Genomic DNA, 22649 nt, shown 5'->3' with positions numbered 1-22649 from the left:
AACCAAACATAAAGTCTTTTTAAATTACGCACAGAAGCCACACTCATGAAATGAAAATGCTGTGTGATTCCAAACCGTTCCAAAACGCCTTTTAACGAGCTCTAAAAACAGTACAGGGAATTAGAAGAGCGCCTCGCTCCCCTCAGCAATGAGTTTTACAGCTTCTCCAATGTCCCGTGTTTACACCCATAATCCCCCACCGTAGAGAAGGCCAAAGCCCTGAGTGAAGGTGAAAGTGTGTTTGTGTGAGCACTGAGCAGGCATTTATTCATAATAGCTGGTGATTTCAGGTCCTGGAGAAAGCCTCTCTGACAAGCATCTCTCCTTTCAGGCCTCCTGCCATGAATTACGCAAAGACCTCCATAGACACCTGACAGTACCTACACACACACAAAACCACTCAGAGGGGTGACAAAAACCAATAGAACGAAGATGGAGGCTTGTATCCATTTCAGTGAATGTGAGGGACACAGAGGAACAGAGCCAGAATGGTATGAGCAACATTTAGCGATGATAAAAGCTAAATCCTGTGTGTGCCCTGCGATGGGTTGGCACTCCATCCAGGGTGTATCCTGCCTTGATGCCCGATGACTCCTGAGATAGGCACAGGCTCCCCGTGACCCGAGGTAGTTCGGATAAGCGGTAGAAAATGGAATGGAAAAAAAGCTAAATCCATAAAGCAAAGTAAGAAAGTCCAGAATCCTCTTCGCAGACTCCAGAAGAGACCACAAGTTTTTAAATGGTGCCAATAAACCTTCTTCTCTTACAGTCAAGGATAGTTCACCCAAAAATGAAAATTCTGTCATCATTTACTCAACCTGTGTGACTTTCTTCCCTCTGCAGAACACAATAGAAGACATGTTTAAAAATGTTGGTAAACAGCGACGGTATTCATTTACTTCTATTGTTTGGACACAAAACCAATGCAAGCGAATGGGTATGCAGCTGTTCGGTTACCAATGCTACGCATTGGGGGTGAACTATCACTTTAATGTTATAAGCTTCAACAAAATTAAAAATGGTTCAATTCTGACCCAGACAGATAAAGACAGACCAACAAATATGAGATTCTATGATGAGCCAAACTAGGACAGGGTCTGAGCGCCGTGCACAAAGACATCACTGATGTCAAATTTCCCATCTTGCATGCATGACTGTGCTTGAGCACACCTCATGGCTGTCCACTTGACAAAAAACAAAAAGTGAAATGAAAAAATATGAACAAGTGGGATAATTTTAGCTTGCTGTCTGCAAATGGCATTTAAATATGCGATAATGAATTCATTGAGATTTAATCCGACAGCCCTGGCCTTCCAGGCAGGCGGGTGGGGGTCTTACGCCAACTCTTTCATAACTTTTGGAAGAAGCGTGCCCAAATCAGTCATCGTTTTCCAGCAGCCATACGTCAAAGATTGAATCTGGTTTGTTTGGATTCAAAATATGAGGCACCCCAAGGTCTTTCTGGCATTCAGTGAAAGCCCAGAAACCTTTCAAAGAGCCCCCTTGGGGCCACAGTCCAGGGCGTCTTTGGTTTGAGAGTGTAAGCCGCCAAAATAATCGGTTCCACTTCAGGAGGTGTCAGGTCGTCTTAAAGATGGTGGTTAGACGTGTCAAGCTCTGGGCAAACACATCATCCCTAGGATCTTGATGACCTCATGCACTTTCTGCGGTTACGATGTCCTTGTCGGCTACACGCAACAGCAAACATACCAGAAGTGTTTGATTTGCAAGTGACAGTGTTTTTTATAGCTACAATCTATAACTTTTTGTTAAAAAAACAAATCAGTTATCAAAAAAGTGAACTGAAAACTGACTGTATCTTTAATTTGTTCTTATTTCATGAAAAAATAGGCATTGTAATCTTTATTTCACAGAGACTTTAAGTGAGTCGAAGTCAAATGACATCAAATTGACATTTTTCCCCAAATCGCTCGACATGTAAACCAGTTTTTGTCAAGCGCGTTTGGGCAAAATGTCAATTTGACGTCATTTGACTTCCCAGTGAAAGTCCCATTTAAATAAAAAATGACAATGCCTTTTTTTCGTGAGTTTATTGTAAATAGTTGATCAATGTGGGTAATTCTCTATTTAAAATTTGTGTTCCCCTTATAATCTTAAGTTAAAGGACCCAGTCTTTTGCCGTTTTAGAAGCTTTGATTATGTTTTTGTGCGTTTAACAATGGATGTTCATGTTTCAACGCCTAGAAGATGTCCCACCCATACCATATCAGTGAGCTTCCTCTGCTCAGGCTGTTGTGATTGGTCTGCCCCCTCTCTGTGCACGTGTTTTCATAAGCTCTGGCTTTTTGTAATAAACAGTAACAATTGCGTCAAATTCATCAGTTAAAAACATGCGGATCAATCGAAGTGTAACGGAGGTCTGCTAGTGCATGTGCAAACGTCAGTCTTTATTAGATAGGGAAATGACACCAGACTGCCTGCCATCAGACCGGTTTTATTAATTAACAGAAGCGTTAGTATTGCCTTTTTGTATTGGACCCGAGTAGGATAATAAAACAAGCAGATTGACTAGGAGACATTTACAAGCAGGACTTCAAAGGTCGTTTCATAGAAGTGTTTAAGAGGTAGGCTATGCGCACACACGCACACACAATATCAGTGTATTACACAGAACAGCTTTCACAGCTGATGTAAAAGTCATGAAGCTGTTATTTGATAGTTGGTTATCTTAGAATGTTTGTAGCTGAATTCTTATTACAAGCTGTAGGACTGTGATGAAAGTAGTTTAGCGCGTAGCTCAGTCAAAGTTTACAATCTCTGCTAACCAAACGCTACTCGAGCGGCTCTTCCTCTTTTCAAAGGAAGACCTCGCCCCTTTTTTGGAGTATTCCTTTGGGCGGAGGTTATTAAAAGCACTCGGAATAGGGACAGGCTGTAGTCAGATACCAGCAGTTCTCTGCATTCCTTGAAAAGCGAATTCGGTTAAAGACAATATCTCGCTTGGCACCCAACTTTGAACTTCATCATTTTGCAGGTATTGTTTATGCTCTAACAGCAAAATTACACATTAGCTAAAGGTTGAAAGATGTGATCGCGGGGAATGTGGCCTTCTATCCATCTTAAACGACATATGTTAGACGGCTTGGGCGGAGCATCTTTTAACTCCTCCTCGAACATGGCGATATAGAGGTTGCAGCTCTAAAAATCTAAGAACTTAATGCTCAAATCAGTGTTCATTTCGAAAATGATTCAAATGATTCAGTCAAATGATTCACTAATTAAACCATTAAAGCCTGCAAATCGTTCAGCATACATGAATCATTCAATTCTTATTATTATCCAAACCTATCTTTCAAAGCATACCAAATTATCCTTATTTATATTTACACCTTATCATATGGAGAACACTGATACTGATCTTCCAGACCCACTGTGCTGTGAGCGTTTCTTATCTTCAGTGTTCTGGGTTCAACGGGCAGACAAAACCAGACGCCGCAAAATCCCAGCAGTGCATACTGTGCTGCGCGTCCTATATTTAGCTGACAGACATTTTCAGAGACCTATCCAGAAGTCTGCTGACGCTGTCTTGAGCTCGCTGCCTGGCTAACAGGGTTTCCCATAACCCTTAGCAATAAAATCATCAGCCCAAGAAAGATCCTTGCACTGTCCCTTCAAAAGAATGACTCTACATTTCAGCAGTAATCCAGTATTATGTCTACATGAAATATTCACCTACATTAGATTCTATGTAGGTCTAATTCTACTGATACAAAGAGTAAATGCAGAGATACTATAGGCAAAATAAAGCGCAGACAAATATACTTATAATCTATAAATATTGGCGTTCTTAAATTAAAGGCAGCTGTTGAGAGTTCATTAATTATTTGCCATGAGTCAGAGTTATGATCTAATTCTGAAGCAGGTTGGTTAATTAAACCTATTTTTAGACCGGCCCAGTGGTAAGACACCATAGAAAAAAAATCCTTTATGGAGGCAAAATATGTTCAAAATCCCAGAGAAGCGCATGAAGCTTTGCTAAACAGAAATAGAAAAACATACCAACAATAGTACCATTGTAAGTCCAAATAATAGAAATTACAATTTTGCCACAATATTGTGCAATTGTTACTACAACGTACGGTTATAAATAATGTATAGATTAATAAATGAAATGAAATTAATAAATCTTTGACTGACACACTATCACACCTCAAGGGGACCAAAAACATATCCAACTCTTAGTACAACGTGAACGCAGATTGCTGTCAACTTTGAATATTTCGGTATCTAATGCAAAGCTTATCGACCCTGCTCCGGAGTCGATGGGTTTTTATGTTTTCATTTTTGTTTAATCCTCTTTATAGTTTCATGTTTTATTCTATGACACACAGACATTGCCAGTGATATCCTGCATGTAGTTTTTAATGCCTTTTTCTTGTCTTAAAAACGGCAGTCGCTTACATGTTGCTTAAAGCAACTTCATCCTTTGGCGGGGAGATAAAACGTCATCTTGCATTAAAAGCTTACAAATAATGTTAAATGGACAGAAATCACTAAAAACGTGGATGGAGATTCATTCACAGAGTAAATATATTGTGCATCAAATATCACAGAGCTTATTTTTTGTGATCTTCCTTAAGTATATGCGGAAAATCTGTAGAATTTTGGGAGAGGGAACCAGTGCGGCGGCAACTTCCGGGTTGGCCTGCAAATACACGTCATCTCTGCACCACGCTACATGACACTACCAATTCTATGATGATCTTCCCATTTATAAATCACAGTCAACACAATTATGAAATACTTGCCAAATTGTACAATACATACATAAACAATTAAATGTGGGGAGTATTCTAGAAGGCATTTTGCTTCACACTGGCTGCTGATTTTGTCTTACATCAGCGAAATCATCATGTTTATTTGTTTATTATATCTAGTTTCCCCCACCCATCATGAACAAGAGGCCTGTTACGCCACCTGCAGCGGGCAGCCAATTTTCACCGTTCCAGAGCAGTCGGTGAGATCTTTGCAGAAGGCAAAATCACCATTGATCTGTGTTTGTAAGCAGATCAGGGGAGCACTCGCTATCCCAGTGGGAGACACATTTCAGAGAGCATTAACAGCAATGTGAGCAATCAAAGCATGTTTTTTTACTCTAGAATAGTTTACCTACATTAAGAACATTTTATCAACATTTATTCACCCAAATGTATTTCCAAATGTATATGACGGTTCTCTTTTTGAAGAACACAAAAGAAGATATTTTGAAGAGCGTTGGTAACCAAACAACATTGGCTCCATTGACTTCCATTGTATGGGCACAAAACCACAGAGACATTTCTCAAAATATATTTTGTACTCCACAGAATAAAAGAGTCTTATGACAGCCATCCTTCTAAAACCAGTCCTAACTTTTTTTTTTTAGGGGTGAATAATAGTAAATCACAATTTGTGACTTTATTACAGATTTTGAAATCTTGAGTTTGAGTAGACATTAAACCAGCCCACACTTACCTATCCATAGACTATATAAAAAATACATAGTTTTGCACATGCTCTTTAAACTGGCCTGATGTGTGCGTGCATAATAATTCAAAGAAATACATCTTTGGGAAGAGGTCTTGGCGTCCGCAGCTGCTTGAGGACCGGAAGCATCAGCGAAAAAAAAAACACCGTATCGAGCTGGATTAACACGCTCACCGCTGCCCCTGTAAACTACAGAACGCTCATGTCACAAGCACAATTGTTGAGAAGGCTTAGAATAGCTAAATCCCCTCAGCCTGTGGTCCAACACGAGCCTCCTATCGAGAGACAAGCAGTCCACTCCTCTGCAACAGTCCCTACAATGCAGAAATCGCCCGAGGATGCGTTACAAAGTGTTAAACAAACACACATTACCACGCGGCTCTGAGGAGATAAGGAGAGCGTTATTTTTCCTTGTCTTTGGTGATTTGCAATGTTTTTCATGCTGTTGCATGTTGCACCAGGGGCTGTGGTGATGGAAACGATGCCAGATGCAGCAGAGACTCTAGGTCTGTATCGTACCATAGTGATGGGGTTGACTCATACAGACAGGGGTAGAAACTCCACATCTCCCCGGGCTTGAACCTTCTCCCACATTCCTGCTAAATACAACCAATATTGGAACGTCTATTCAGTTTAATTATTTACCGTGGCTTTGCAAGAGAGCTAACCAAAACCGTACTAATGGACGTGCACAGCCCTGTTGATTAAAAAAATGCATATGCTGGGTTAGGTATGTTTTGATGCTGGTTTGACCAGCTTAAACCAGCTAAGGACCAGCACAGAAACCATATTCCCGCATAATTGACACTTTTTAAAGCAGGGACTGTAAAATAGAGACACAATAATCTTCATTGAGGTTCACACATTACTAATGCAAACGCTTTCTGCATAACAAGCTCCAAACAATTAGGCCTTTCATTGGGACTAAGATCCATCTCACAGACGTTACTGGATCATTAGGAGAATCCAACCGCATCTCTAACTCACTGTCAGCGGTGCAATAAGAGCCCGTAAGCTTATACAGCAGTAAACACAACAAGACGGGTGATACCCTACATGCAGACGACTGAATGTCCAGCACATGCAAAGGTCACCTGGGATTCAAAAACAAAAGAAATATATGGAAATGTATACGTTGTATAAGAATTCATATTGGAGATGGGCTGTAATGGTCATTTTTTTCCAATATTTAAGATCTTGATTTAGATGTTGAAATGATCAGAATTAAAAAAGGAAAATTATAGAGCAATCATTTTTAACAAAAAGCCAATTAGTTTCTAAATATTATAACAAATTTAATTTCATGGAACAATTAGAGATGTAACGATTCCCTCAGATCATGATGCAATGCGATTCACAATACTGATGTCACATACTATTCATGTTTGATTTATTTTTACAAAATGATTCGAGAAAAATTAGCAATGAACAACTAACCTTTTATTATTTCTCAAATGCTGGACATTTCTTTGACAAATAAAAATATATTTATTATCAAATTACAAAACTAAACTGCAATTTTAAAACGTAAATTTATAAGACAAAAGTATCTTATATATATTATCTAATATAAACAAACTTAGACTTTGTCTTTGCTTTTCTTGGATACTTAAATTTAAGAAATAACAGAAGCCCCTGCTGTTCAAAACATATTGTGATTCAAATAACATCTCAACCGGCATGAATCGTCACATATATAATCGATTTTCAACTGGCTCATGGTGAATCGTTACATCCCTAGCAGCTATATAACCATTTATAGCAAGCTTTTTAAAAAGATGTAAAAAAAATCTCATATGCAAGTCACACAGAAACTAGTCCAGAAATGCAAACATCATGACCAAATAACACAAACATTCATATCCACAATGTTTCTTAATTTATGACAGAACATAAACCATAAATGTGTGATGCTCCGTCCTAATGCACAACCATTACAATTTCTATGTCAAATAAAATGAAGAGCCGAGTAAGATGACGTGATCTCGGTCAGCAGAACAGTGACCTTACAGGCATGATGTGTCAAAGGACACTCATAGTCCACTCATCTTCCTAAAGAACACAAGGTCACTACAAAGTCAAATAAATAAAGCAGGGTTGAGGGCTGGTTGTGGAGCTCCAGAGGTGAAGGAAAGGTCAGAAAGTAAGAAATATTTGCCTGATGGCCTCGATGTTAGATTAATTTTAAATGCATTTTACCAGAGGGTTTAATATTTTGTACAGTATTTTTTCAGATTGAGAAAATATGTCCTCAAAAACGCAAACAAACACCCAGAATTTTTTGTTTCTCTTTAACTGAATACAGCCGACCCGAAATGACTGTATAAACAACCTAAATATAAATGAAAAGCCATTAAAACCGATTGTGCTATCATATTGTTAAATATTAAGTAGCTATTACCCATCTCCTTGTCGATTTTAGTTCAGGCCAGTTCTTTTGGCGATTCGACTCTTTCCATCTCAAGGCTTCTGACTAATTCAGCATGCAATAATGAAGTCAGTGAGAAGATACCTCACACCATCATAACATTTCAGCGTCTGCAGCTTGAAAACCCCAGGGTGGAAGATCTGTCTCTCGCCTCACATACGCCCGATACACGGCATTCACCAGTCCATGAATAAAACACCAGGAGAAACCCAACCATCGGGAATCCTAGCCATACAATAAGACTGCTCTTCAATTATTAAAGGTGTTGTATTTTCACTAAACAATTTCCCGTCAATCAAATGAAAAACAAATCCTCAAACGGTTACTCGTGCAGTGAAGATTATATTGTTGGGTTTGGTAAACAAATAAGGCTGCTCAATGTTTTGCCCAAACAAGGCTAGCTTGAATTTTGTATAACCACATTAGAGTTTCATTTTAATTTGGCCAAGCAGGTGGTCACTGGAGGCCATAGTATGTGAAGGTCATGATGAAGGCATCACTGAATCTCATCCGGCCTTTACTGTCAGTCTTATGCTGTCAATATAGAACCGTGGGTTGAGAGCGAGGAACGCGATTGTCGCCTCATTAAAAAATGACGGCGCTGGTTAAGTGGCCTTAATCTCTCATGCCCTTGAATGGTGTAAAAAAGGCACAAAATGGCCAAGGAGAATGTGCAAAATATCATAATGGAAGTGCTTTTATTCAGTGGTGAACCAGTAAAAAGATTTCTAAACATTACGAAAAGTAAGTAAATTGGAGAAAAATCATTAGAGCGGAGAGCTACTCAACACTCCAAGCTCTTACAAACATCTAAATATGGTTTATTTGCACTAGACTGTTTATTTATTGTTACAAACAGTCAACAGTCTATTAAACTAGACTGACACTTTCAACCAATAATTGGTGAAACTGAATTAAGCACATTCTAGGATTTCCTGAACTGTGAATAAAAAACAAAACTTCCACAACTTTGGCCCAAACTCTTTCAGACAAAGCTGAATGATGCTGCCTATCTTCACCCGAGCGCACCTATGACGCCTTTGATGCTGCCTGTAGGCAGCTGACAAGGTTTTGATACGGAGATGAACTGTGTGATGTCTATGCGGCTCATCTCAGCTTGACCTAAATTTAGAGCTTTGTACACATCAGCTATCTCAAGCACACGGTGACAAAGAGATGCCATGGAAACAGTGAAGCAGAAAGCAAAACTCTCCATCATTAACAAATGAAGAGGTAAGCGATCGTCGGCAAGTGCTTACAAATGATGCTGCCTTCTTATTTTGACAACAACTGTTATTCCCACAAGGAGACAAAAATATCACATTCAAGTCCCTGCATTCCCAATATGTCAGAGACAGGCTGTCAGCCGCGCTAGCGAAGGGAAGGAAATAAGTCTCCGTGGCCAGAGCGCTCCTGGCGGAAGCCGTCACTCAGATGCTGGGAGACTTTGTGACAGGAGGAAGAGAGACGGAGAGAGAGAGAGAGAAACAAATGGAAATCCATCCAGGGATTAAATATTTAGTAAAAATGTTGACTTCATAACTTTTCCAAGTTTTAAAGTCAAGTAGTTATTATAAACCATCTTGCAGTCCGAAATTCTGAATCCTACATATCTATGTACAGCGGTTTTACTACGGTTCATGTAGGGCTGCATAATTTATCGAAAAAATTATCGGGATTACAAATACGTGTGAAACAATTAAATCATCACCAAAAGCCTCAATTACAGCTGTCCATTTGCGCTCATTTCTGTACGTTTCTGTACGTGTTTGGGCACCGGATACAACGGCGAATCAAAGAATTAATAACTTGACGTGTCTTCAAAATATTAGTTTTGGATTATTAATTGGCAAAATAACTCCCATAATTATTTGTTATTAACATTATCTTATTTGTATTTTTGGATGTTTGTTTATATAAAGAATATGTCATGCAGCTGCGTCACAGAAGTTTATAAAACATTTCAAATCTTCAAAGTAAAATCTATTAATAATCAGTAATAATCCCAATTACAATATCAAGGTGAATAATCGTTATGATTTTTGTCATAATAGTGCAGCCCTAGGTTCAACCCGGCAAAACGCAAAGCAATACCCACTTTAACAAACATCACCTCATTTTTCGAGAGCAGCCAGTGCGGACAAATATACACAGGAAGAGCAAAACTTGGCAGTGATTGACATGATCTAGAAAACACTGTGCAGCATATTCTCCCGAGTAAATCATTGGAGACAAGAAGAGACAGAGAGAGCTAAACATGCTGACAAAACTCAGAAAAAAACTCAAGTCATCTGAATACCATAAATAGATAACCCATCTCGGAAAAGCCGGTGTCACGAGCGAAATAAACAGGAACCCTCTGCTTGTCCAGAATAAACCTCATTTAAGCTGACATTGTTTTGGTATTCCGGTTTCATAACCAGTCTACGTTCAAAACAAGAGCCCGGACGTTGAAATGTGACCCCGATACCAAACAGGAGAATAAAAACATAAGAGCGTTACAGGGCACAAAAGAGTTAGCGGCTGTCATTTCAAGCAAAGCATCAGAGGAATTCTTTTTCATAGACATTCAGCACCTCAGGTGACTCCAGTATGAAAGCAAATAAGGAAGAAACCTTTTAAAGGGTTGGAAATGTTTTCTGGAGGGCTGTTCTGCTTCATGCAGGGACAATGACGGGAACTGCCTTTATTATACGACATGGAAATGTTGCTGCTGTGTGAGACTACTTATAGGGGTTTACCAAAAAGACATTGTACCCGTGGAATACCTACAGTAACACAGAGCCTCTTGTGAGTCGTGGCTAAAAATAAAGATAGAATATGATTATGGAAAGCAATTTGCCAAACTTCTTTGTTGATGGAAAAAAGCCTGAATGGTTATTTGTTTTAAACACAAAAAAAATCAAACCGTTCTGAATCATAAGACAACAGATATCCTGTGGACATTACTTTTATTTACGATAGCTTGTTTTAGTAAAGCAAATGCAGCTACTATTGCCTCGAGGATAAGAAAGGTTTAAAAACCGGATTCCAATAATACAGTCGCAATATTGAGCTTTGGTATTTTTCTCATATATTTTTCAAAATGTGGTCTGTAATCTCTACCTTATACGTATATTATATCTGGTTTCATATGCAACACATGCTGCATCACAAAACTGACTGAAAATGTTCCTATACCATATTAACGGCATGCTTTGCCACCAAATCTCGCAACCGCCTTCACAAGCTGTCAGGAGTGCAGTTAACAATCTATTTCTTCCAGCCATTTCATTACTTTTTCATCAGCCAATACCAGGTTCACCTGACTCCCACCGAGGTTTCGGTCAGGACGACGGGCAGCGTCATATATCCTCACAAATGAGAGGCCGGGGAATTGTGAAGCGCCCCAAAACTGTAATGTTGCAGAACTCTGAGGAGCAGTTCTGTAAGCGAGACAACGTTCACAAGAAATAACAAACTCATACGGACGGTTCTCAGGTCGCCATCAAGCTCTGCCCTTGAGCACGAAGCAAGCCCTGTAAGGGGAAAAAACATACTGACTCATCCATCAAAACGGAAAAAACTATGGGCAGTCACGTCAGAATGAAAAGTAAGAGTTCAGATGAGGACATCTCTTCTTTTAACCAGAGTTGGGAATCGAGAACCGGTTTTAATTCAAAGCCGTAGGTTCTGCACTGCACCACTACGGAATCGACAGTCTCCGAGCTGACAATAATGCTTACAGTGTGAATAAAACAATGTTAGAGATTAAGAATGTGAATACCGCTTAATTTATTGTTAAAGAAGTCAAATTTTAGTTCAGAAATATTCATCAAAGCAACCCTGCACCAGCCTCAGGTGACCAGAACAGTCAGAATCCACATTTAGGCATCTGTGATCAATTATTCATTACGTTTTAATTCCTAAAAGCCAATCCACCGACCCGCATAATTGGGGTGATGTTGCCAACAGCATCTAATGGTCACGATGGAGAGGCGATAACCGAACACATCCGAGCTTGTGGTCTGCAGCATGTGGCTCTGAAGTGAATTGTTCGTGAATGTAAAACTATTTACATTTACAACAACTAATATTTACAAATAAAACACTGACAAAAACTCTATCATGCATCAATAGCAGCATCTGTACCCGTCCGTGCCGCAGAGATGTTATGGCATGGTGCGTGTCTGTCCATGTGAAACTGACATCGCCGATCATGTTACATCACCTTAATCCAGTGTTACTACGATCTCACACACTCTCACATATACACACACCCGGACCATGACGGAACCTTTGCGGCAAGCCATAGGGGCTTGGGATCGTCTCCATAAACATCTAACAGTGCCGAGGAGATGAAGAGTGGACAGAAACAGTGAGGCAGATTGTACAAAGACACTGCGAAAAGAGCAGATGGCTGCACTGCCTCCAACAGAACAATGGCTCCCAGGGAATCCACATTCGGCCAATCGCTGGGTTGCAGAAAAACGCTTAGATGCTCGCTTCAGCCTTCTGTCCACAACACAAGCAGAAACAGCAGGACAGGCCAAAATATGGCAGTGGTAAATCTTGATGCATTCATTCTTAAACTCTGACAACAGAAAGAACAAACAAGCAGTTTTGAATTGCCACTCAAGCGATTAGAGTCAAATGGAAGTGCTTTTAAGATTTTACATATCAGAATCAAATTACTTTACATTTTTACTGTCCTCAATTTAATGTCGCGGTTAACCTTGACTGATAAATCCATTATAACAGTAATGGTCCAAGTCGTTCCTGTAGCTTACTTGGTACAACATTGTGAAAAAATGCAAAGCTCCTAGAAATTATACTGATAAAAATGTACAAAATCATCTTCCAAATGCACAAACGTAAATGTCCATTTCAATGCCCAACTCCATGTGGCAAGCTTGACTTGTTTTTTTGACTCATTGTGTGCCAACTACAACAGCCTCAGTCATTTATAGTAGCACTCATGGTAGGCTGGTGAAAACTAAAGAGGGCTGTTCTTTCCCACAGGACATCAGATTCAGGTGTATTATTCATAGATCTTTTATTTTATCTAAGACCTACGAGTGCTTCCATCAGGGACTCTGTGGGAGAGGAACAGCACATGTATGACTTGCAGATATGGACTTGCCCTCTGTTGTTTTTTTACTGCATTAGAAACAAAAGGCCTGAATTGTTGTAAAGTGCACCGTGTTAAAGGATACAGAAGAGAATCTTTCACCGCTGCTAGCTGAGGATGTTTTCTCACGCAGAGTCCAAGCAATCTGGGACCTCAAGTCTTCTAATGCCCAAAACAATGCTATTTGACATTTTCAATGAAAAGCTGGTTTAATCCTAACAAAATATTTAAGCTTGGACTCATCTAAAGAGTTTTTCATTAATTGTTTACCACAAACTCTTTCGGCTTGGCATCATTGATATGGGATGTTAGGGGTGTATCAATACATCTTCAATATATGCGTTTATGATATCGAGTCTATTTAATACCGTTTAATCCCAATTTAATTCAATCTTTTATCTTTATATTCAATTCTTGTTAATTTACTTCCAGAATTTTAACTAAATGAAATTACGTTAAAATGATAAATAATTCGTTTAAATTATAACAAAGTTGTTTGCACAACAAAACAGATGTCGGCTTGGAATTAGGACCTGAGATGTTTGTCAAAATGTAGTTATTCTGTGACAATTAATTTACATTATGGGATGTTTTTTCTTTGTGTACATTTTTGGGCTTTTTTGTCAAATGTAATGCAAAACTTTACTTTATGACCTCATAAATCCATTGTAAACATAATTTTTTCGTTTGATATTTGTTCTAAATATTGTGATGCCATCATATTGTGAACCCTGCATCACGTCCTTTATCAAATCATGAACCGAGTGTATTCCACAAAAAAGCAGCTCTCTCCCTGTTGTCTTTTTTTAAGGTTAAAGAGATACTTCACCCAAAAAAGAAAGTTCTGGCATCATTTACTCACCCTTAGATTGTTACAAACCTGTATAAATGTCTTTGTTTTGCTGAACACAGAGGAAGAAATTTGGAAGAATGTCAGATCTCACCCATCATTTCCTGCATCAGTACGGAAAATAAATACTATGGGAGTTAGGGGTGGGCTCCGGCCGAAAGACCAAAAATCGATTTCACAGAATTTTTCATTTTATTTCACGGCAACCAATCTCCCATTAAAATTCTATGTCTTATACCTAATTTTTCTTAAATTGATTTAATTTAATTATTTACTACAGTTCATTTGAATGCTCACCATTGCAATACTGTAGGCGAGCTATGAAAAGTCTTAAATAATAAATCTCATTATCAGAACTTAGTTTGATATCTTTATTTATCTTCAAGCTATATCATTTGTATACAGAAGGAAGATAGACAATGTGTATAACAATGAAGTATGCACAAACAATGAGAGTACAGTATATGGCTGGTCTTATAAACAGGTGTTCATGGGGTCTGTACTGTAGGTCTTCATCGCTCTTTACTCTCTATTTGATGAGCATTTTTTGTGTGTTGCAACTCTCGATCTTTAGGTTTGTTTATTCTGGTGCTTGTCTTTGCACTGCGAGTCCCTGGTGACACACGCGTCTCCCAAACGGGGGTTTGCGGCACGTCAAAGCACTCATGTTGTGAGCATCATTGTGCTTTTCAACCGCCTCGGCTTGCCTAAAGTTGAACTTAATTAAAACTATTAACAGCTTAACAACACAACTGACTTCTGAAATACTTGAGGAGCTTTTTTTAATATGCACGCGCAGGTGAGAGAGAGAGCGCCGGACTGGATCAAGGTCAAAAGAATATTTGATTTGATACTTTGTTGTGGCTGCATTTATTCACATGTTTTTTCATCATAAATCCCAACTTGCACAGCGCCGAGTTCACCACGCCTGCCTATTTGCATTCCGGGGAATACACGGAATAGAAAAATCTTTTACGGTTGAAATTATATTCCACGGCAACGGCATATTCCTTCATTCCGCCCAGCCCTAATGGGAGCTAATGGGGGGTGAGATTTGACAATCTTCCAGATATATTCCTGTGTGTATAGCAGAAGAAAGAAATTTATACAGGTTTGGAACAATCTGAGGGTTAGTAAATGATGACAGAATTTTTATTTTGGGGTGAAGTATCCCTTTAAGGGGTTTAAACCAATTATTGGGACATGACAGTATAGAGCTGTCAGGAAAGCATTGGGCAGAGATACTCAAACTCGAGTTGCCACTTTTTGTCGGTGCACTAACCACAGGGTTCTCGGTGCCGACTCAGCTCCCCATTTCCTAAGCCTTGTTTTGTCATTGGCTATCTGGTTTAAATTGGCGTTCCAATGCACATTTCAATAAGAGTTGAACAGAACACAACACATGACTATTAACTTCACCTTCAAGGTAAAGATAACTGAACCGCTATTGCAGCTGAATCTGAACTGTTCTATGACTCAACATGACTAGACCCTGATCTTAAGATGTGCCACACAAATCAGACACACAACTCTTGGCATGATCAAATAAAGTATATCTAGGCTAATTGGAAATCACTCTTTGGTTCCTTCATATAAACAGACTGCACTATTGGGAATTGGATTGTATGTCTAGGTACATTCATCGTTGGTGCTTGCTGCTGATGTCAGTTAATTATGGGCCAAGACCTCATCCTGATGGTCCAAGCAAACACATCATGCTGTTTTCACACACATCCACGATGTATTTACATGTCTGCCTGTATTTAACAACGCACCTCTTAGACTCTCCGAAGCCAGATCCAAAGAGTTATATTTCCAGCATGCAGTGGCATCTCAAACAAACACCAACAATTAATAAACACATTGCTTTGCTACAAATGAAAACACTGGAAACCAACACAATGTTAAAGAACATCAGCGAAGAGGCAGATGACATAACTGAGGGTGCAACGATACACACGGCGCATGAATTGATACAAAACATAATGTTTACAATGCAATAGAATCACAGTATTTGGAACAAAATCAAAAATGCAAAATTCAAAACGTTACAAAAATGTAGATTACATTTTTCCTAGATTTGAGATCAGACATTGCATAGTTTACAATATAGTTTATATAATGACACATTGGCATAGAGACCAGCACGATCTTGTTCTGATGGACATCACACGAAGGTGAGTTTTTCCTTTCAATAAAAAGCACTATTATTTACATCCCACAAAAATGAAATGTAATTATAAAAGAACTGCAGCAGCTCATTCGTTTACATAACTTCTAAAAAATTTATCTTCACAACGTAGGAAAGAAACATAAGTGGTGATGAGACCATTTTGGAACAAACAAGGTTTGGACATTCTGTGACTGTGCACTATAAATATGAATGACGCAATCATTTTAAATGCTGGAATGTCTCCCCTTAAGGTGTCTTATCCGCTCCGAGCTGAAAGAACGACCTTTGAGCGCTGCTAACATTCTACTTAAGGAGCTCTGAGAATCTCATCAAATGAAGTAGTAACCGGACACGCTTCATAGATCAGGGCTTTGTCATACACGGGAAGACCACCCCCCTCTTGGTTGCTTTCTTTTGAATTAAAGTTATGAAACGGGTTACAAAATAAATGTTGGCCGAGGCCCAGCCCGTCTAAGTGCAGCTGATGCGATTGGTGTACTTTCTTAGGGCCATTTACTTGTTCTAAAAAGGAATTACGCAACCGGCTCTGTCTGCGAACCTGAAGGTTCAGCATCGCCCAGATTTTGTGACGGGGAGATGGGGCGGCAATGATGCGCCCTGCGGGAAGCATTCAGGATGTCCCGGCCCGTGTTTTCATCACCGGGACTGTGACAAAAACTCTGAATCACGTGTCTTCGTTTCTATGGGTCTTGCTGCTGCCCAATTAGTCTGAATAAAGGAGCCCCCAGCCTTTAGAGAGAACTCATCGAAGGGCCGATACTTCCAGTCCAATAAATCTCCCCTTAAAACTTTATTCGCCAGCTTTAACATAACTTTTAGTCACACTTTCCAAACATTAACAAATAAGAAGTCTACAACTTCAACAGTTAGCGGTTAAACAGAGCCGCTTGAATTTAACAGAATGACCATCAAACAGACTGCTGGTGAGAAGACATGTCTGCTCATGCGAAACTCTGTAATACAGCTAACATTCAATGAAGACCTGAATTAATTAAAAATGAATGGAAAAGCAGATACATGGTTTTACCAGATTAAAACAGATTTCATAAAGTTGTCCGTGACTTTTTATTTAAAAAGAAACACCCTTAAATGGGTTTTCGTGTGGCTGGTGTATATTAAAGTTTTGATTGTGCATTGATGCCACACATACACTTAGAAGTTACTATGTCGATGCCTATAAACAAAACATCCAGAAATGTGATGATTTGTTATGAAAGTAGTCCCGGTAGCTCAACAGCTTGAGCACTGCGGTAAAGTAAAGGTCAGAGGTTTGCTTAAACCTTTCATAGCTTAAAGGTGCTGTGTGTAATTATTGTTCTATTGCAATATAATATACATAACTGTCTCTAGAGGTGTATAAAGACCTTACATAATGAAGCGATGCGTTTTTATAACCTTAGAATGAGCTATTTCTATCTACATACACCGCGGGTCCCCTTACATGTTGTTTCTACATTAGCCTTTAACGGACAAACTTCTCCACAGAGTGTTTTGTAAATACTTTATCTCCTTCGGCAAAGAAGCGAAAACGTGACGACATCTTGAACAATTTTGTTTTCACTCAAAAATACTCACGACGCATATCATGTATTTTGGTCCATTATTTTAAATAAAAAAGGTCTTTTAAATTCGATTTTCAATTCATTTTAATACACTTTATAACCGCTTCAAAATGCAAAAAAATGATATTCAATGGACTTAAATTGTTACAAATCTGCAAGGCACCAGCCTGCTTGCACGCAACACAAAAGTCTCCTCGCATTGATTTATTTGGCGACCGTACAGATCCATTATTTCACCGCCTCAAACAACAGCACCCGTGTCATGTCCTGTGTATTTTCGTTAGCCCAATGAACATTCAAACTAAAGTCAATTTATGAGATGAAATTCAATCTGACATGATTGGCGTACAGAGAGGAACAAATAAACCGAGACACCTAACCTTCAACTCCGAACTTGACATTACATGCAACACTCAATATTCACTTTCTGTCCGCCCTGTGGCTAAACTCATCCGTGTCTAACCAATAAAGATCGCAGCACAGGAATCTCTCCATGTCGCTGTAAATGAGCCGGTCGAAAACTGATTAATGGAAGCGCTGCACACGCACACGATGCCGTGGCCCTACACAAGCTGCTAACAAGCATGCGGCCGTGCCATGTGACCGATAAGACACTTGTTGTACAGCGACTTAGACATTGCATGCGGTGCATGCGCAAATTTATATAGGTATATGTTGCATCCTACCAACTGAATCCCTGTGATCTTGGCGCTGCCAGCATTATGCCCTTTTTGACCTACAGGGACATTTTAACAAACTTAGGTCTAAGACTCAGTATAATGTATGTATCAATGTATGAATATTGAGGGCCGCATGCTGAATGCAACCAATGCCAAAGCAGTGGCAACGAAGAAGCAGAATAGCTGGACACTTAATGAACATCCAATTAAACACAGAAAGCTGAGAGTCAAATATAAAAACCTCAAAAGCTTTTTTACATAATCTGTTCATAATGTCGTAGGCCATCTGATTACTGCAGCATTCAGAGCCATTGTTAGGACACAAATATGAGCTTCTAGTCTTAAGGACACATCTGACTAAAGCAGTATGAGATTGGCCATCTCTGAGTGAATCATCCACAACTGTTTGGCGCAGAGGCACGGCAGAGAACAACCGCCCATCAGATGACACAGACTCTCAGGTTAACTCATGGACACCCAACAGTACTAGTTTATATTAGAGCACACAGGGGTCTGCATTATGGGACAATATGATTAACGGCTGCTTTGACACACTGATGGTGGAGGGTCAACATGTGTTTTCCAATGGCAGATGACATCTCCAAATATCTTATGCCGCTAACATAAAAGGGTGATCACTCCATGTTATTTCGGTGCAAATTTATCTGCCACTCCACAGCAACTAGCCAAATAAGTTAAATGGCCACAAGGGCAGGTTGCTTGCCATGACCTCATCTTCAGAGACCATGCAAGTATGCAAGAACAAATTCGATCCAGACTACAATAAATATGGATTCATTTGCAAAAAGGATAAACAAGGGTAAACCACAAAGCATTTTGGTGATGAACTGATCCACCCTCATGTGACTAAACCAACAAGACTTTCTTTTATGGAATATTAGAAAAAAATATTTTGTAGAATGGCAAGGCTGCACTTGCACAATTTTTGTGAATGGGGACTTTAGTGGTCAGTCACTAACATTCTGTCGAAGGACAAATGACAGAATTTTAATTTTGGGGAGGGGAAATATATTTGTAATATTTTGCGCACTATTGGTCCTGGAGCTGTTTTGATCGTCTGTTGAGTTATCACGTCATGCCCAATGTGAAATCCAGGTCCAAACGCAAAACCCTCTGCTCTGGGTCAGAGGACACATGACCAAAGAAAAATGCTCTTTACACATGGCGATTCCCATACAACCTGGTTGTCACAAAAAGAGCAGCTTTGTTATTAAGACATACACAAAGTCATTTGAGTTTCAAGTGACATGAGGGTGTGTAGCTGGTGCCAAGGTGCGACTCGACGAACTTACCAAATTTAGATGTGTTAATGTGCGATTTCTGCCTCAGCGCTTTACACAAACACCTAACAGGCTATACGCGTAAAACACAATCATAAAATACACAATTTGAAGTTGCGTTCAAAATCCTCTTCGCTTAAAGAGCTCCCGACACTTGTTCTACCACATCGAGTACGCATTATCCGTTCTTGCCTGCTCAAATCTTTTCATTACAGCAATTCCACGGTGGTTTCCTGCAGTCGTGTTTTTAAGCTCAGTGGATTTTCACGCGGGGCTCTGGGTTGCATTATAGACCGTGGAACTGCATTATGACAGCCAGCCGCGTGCCCCGCATCCGATCAGACCCGCAACAATGTATCGCTTTGATCATCGCAGAACTACAACGTATCGTTTTTAAGGTCACGAAGCAACAATGTATCCTTTTGTCATCACCACGCAATAATGTATCGCTTTATCATTGCACTACAACACTAAAAGCGTGATCTCGTTCTGCGTTGGAGCCCGTTATACATTCGCCCACCAAAAGCGCGGTGGCAAAACATCACAACAACAGTCTTCCGATTGCGTAAAGTTGCGTCTGCATGATGGTTTGCGGAGCATTCGATCAAAAGAGAAACCGACCTATTCTGTTCCCATTATCTGCTCGCGTTACATAAACACGACGTGAACACGCGCGAAATATCCCATGTCTTAAAATAAATCTAAGAGTGCATTTGAATCAGTACTCACGGGTTTGAGCGCAGAAATCGACAGAGCTCAAAGGAGATCCAGAGGACCCTCGTGTGCCATTTGAATGAAGTTGAGTTCACCTCTAATCTCGTTGATGTTCCCGGGAACGGAGCGGATGTGTACGCCGCAAAGACGTTCGATCACACGAGAGACGAGCGGCCTAGAATACTCGCGCTGGGTCGCTTGTCGGCGGCTCGCAACGTGTTTTCAGATACATACTCTGATTGGCTGGATGACTGAAGGACCGCCCATATTCGGTCGATAGGGGCGGGAGGCGGAACAGAGGAGATGAATATGGTTGGCGGAGCGAAATAGACGGTCTGTAAACACAGCGGATGATTACTTTTGTGATATGAAAATGCACATTTGTGGCGATTATTGATATGTGTAACATACAGCGTGATTACGCATAACAGGGATGGGGTCTATTGCAATTATTTAGTTTAATATTTTAAGTGCTCTTAACTTTTGCACATTTATCGCACATTAAGAAAAAAAGGTTGTTCTGTCACGTTAAAGTTTTTTTGCATTCTGCAGCTTTAACTCTTATAAAGATGTGTATAGCAATGTATGGCACGTAGCTTTATTCATTATAACTTTATTTGCTTATAATAACAAAAAAGGTAACATAATGGCTACAGGAGGAAAGTGACCTGAGATTTAGCCTGTTGAGGTTACATACTTGAAGTAAATATTTATATTTTTTTACCTTTTAAAATACTTTCTTGAAATAGGATGAATTTAATTTAATCAAGTTTCCAACTTAAACGTGTTTATTAGAGAAAAGGGAAAAAAAGACTTAAAGAAAATACTTTTATTTTATCGCTTTATTTTTATTTAAATAATATTCAATTTGACAAAAAAAGGAACAATGCAACATCTTATTTTCTACAGTAGAAATGATGCAACCTGCATGATTCCTCTTTTCTCCTAATATGATTTTATTCGTTTATCTGTGACAGTAACACAGTAAACAGTAAAACATTTTAGAAACGGTTTTGCTTAATTCCCTTTATTGCAGTTTCATCAGAAAGCCTTACAGGTAGAACAGATAAATCAGCCACCAGTGTGGATGGAGTTACATTCAATTTAAATTGTGGAACACTGTTACCCATTCATGTCTGGGACATTTGTGAAGATGCTGAGCCTGTAATAGTCCCTAACACCATCAGAAAGCACAGGAAAGGCTAAGGAGTTTCAGTATCTGCGTTTCAAACCACCAAACTGATTTAATGGTGAAAAAAAGTCCAATAAAAGTTTTATATTATCTTCTGGAATAAAAGCCATTATTCAATGTTGACTCTCCACAATTGGATAAAATAAATAAATGATGTGTTATAGCATACAACATTTATGCATTTAACATTAAATATAGACTTTTTACTCTTATGTCTGAAGATATGCCTCAGATATCATTTGTCTAAAATCAGTGTTTAACTGAACCTCAGTCTAAACCTGGGTTTTTATGACAATATGACTCTCGTGTAGCTGCAATCACATGTCTTCAATCTTTTCACATGAATCGCAAAATAATACATGGTCATTTTTTATGTAATATCAGTCAAATAATAATATATTTATTTATTATGGAATGTACACGCCGCTGCACTGTTTATATAAATGCGCACAGTCTAAATTAAGCAGTGCCCATCCGATTTGCAGCTATGGTCCATTGTCATCAAACGGGAAAGACAAGTGGTGAGAAATCAATAGTGCAAATGTTTTTTTAGAAGTGCACAGTTTATTGATCTCTTAACCATTACATATCAAAGATAAGAAGTGGGTTTTTGAAACATGTCAGAATATAGGTAACCATCTTAGTAAACTGAATTGATACAAAATGATATTTAATTATAAATCAATGAAAAACTTTGCTTAGAAGTGTCAAAATATCTAAATCTGCAATTAAAAGTTACAAAATTGAAACATGAACTTTTAAATTTCCTTCTAATTCTTCTAAAGCCAGCTTTAATTTTACTATTTAAATCTTCTGTATGGAAAGAGATAATTTATTTCAATGTATATTCAATATTGATTTATGAATTGATAATTGTATGAAACATCCATTAATTCCATTAAAGCTCCTATAAGTGAAAGGCCAACCTTTGAGCAATAACCTTCTGATTAATCTTTTTTTAAACATTTTAGATTTTTGTTCTGCAACAGGCTTGAAGACCCTTTGCCCCTCATCACAGAGGACGGCACAATCTGCGCCTCTCTGAAAAATCTTCAGTGCTGCACTCACTCAGGGGAAGCTCAGCTTTACGAGAGTCCTTCACTTAACAATGGCCCACAGGAATTTAAAGGG

General features: G+C 39.1%; 1 protein-coding gene across 3 annotated transcripts in view; it reads right to left on the bottom strand.

The window, feature by feature from the left end:
• The window catches only part of adarb1b (adenosine deaminase RNA specific B1b), a 106921-nt gene extending 86411 nt beyond the window's left edge, over positions 1-20510 (bottom strand). For all 3 annotated transcript variants that reach the window (XM_056754783.1, XM_056754784.1, XM_056754785.1), the window contains exon 1: positions 20342-20510. The gene's annotated coding sequence lies outside the window, so the exon portion shown is untranslated. The remainder of the gene's footprint in view (positions 1-20341) is intronic.
• Between the last annotated feature and the right edge of the window lie 2139 nt (positions 20511-22649).

This window comes from Triplophysa dalaica, chromosome 8 (genome assembly GCF_015846415.1).
Source record: "Triplophysa dalaica isolate WHDGS20190420 chromosome 8, ASM1584641v1, whole genome shotgun sequence".
Taxonomy (NCBI): Eukaryota; Metazoa; Chordata; class Actinopteri; order Cypriniformes; family Nemacheilidae; genus Triplophysa; species Triplophysa dalaica.
This window is presented reverse-complemented; position numbering and strand designations above follow the sequence as displayed.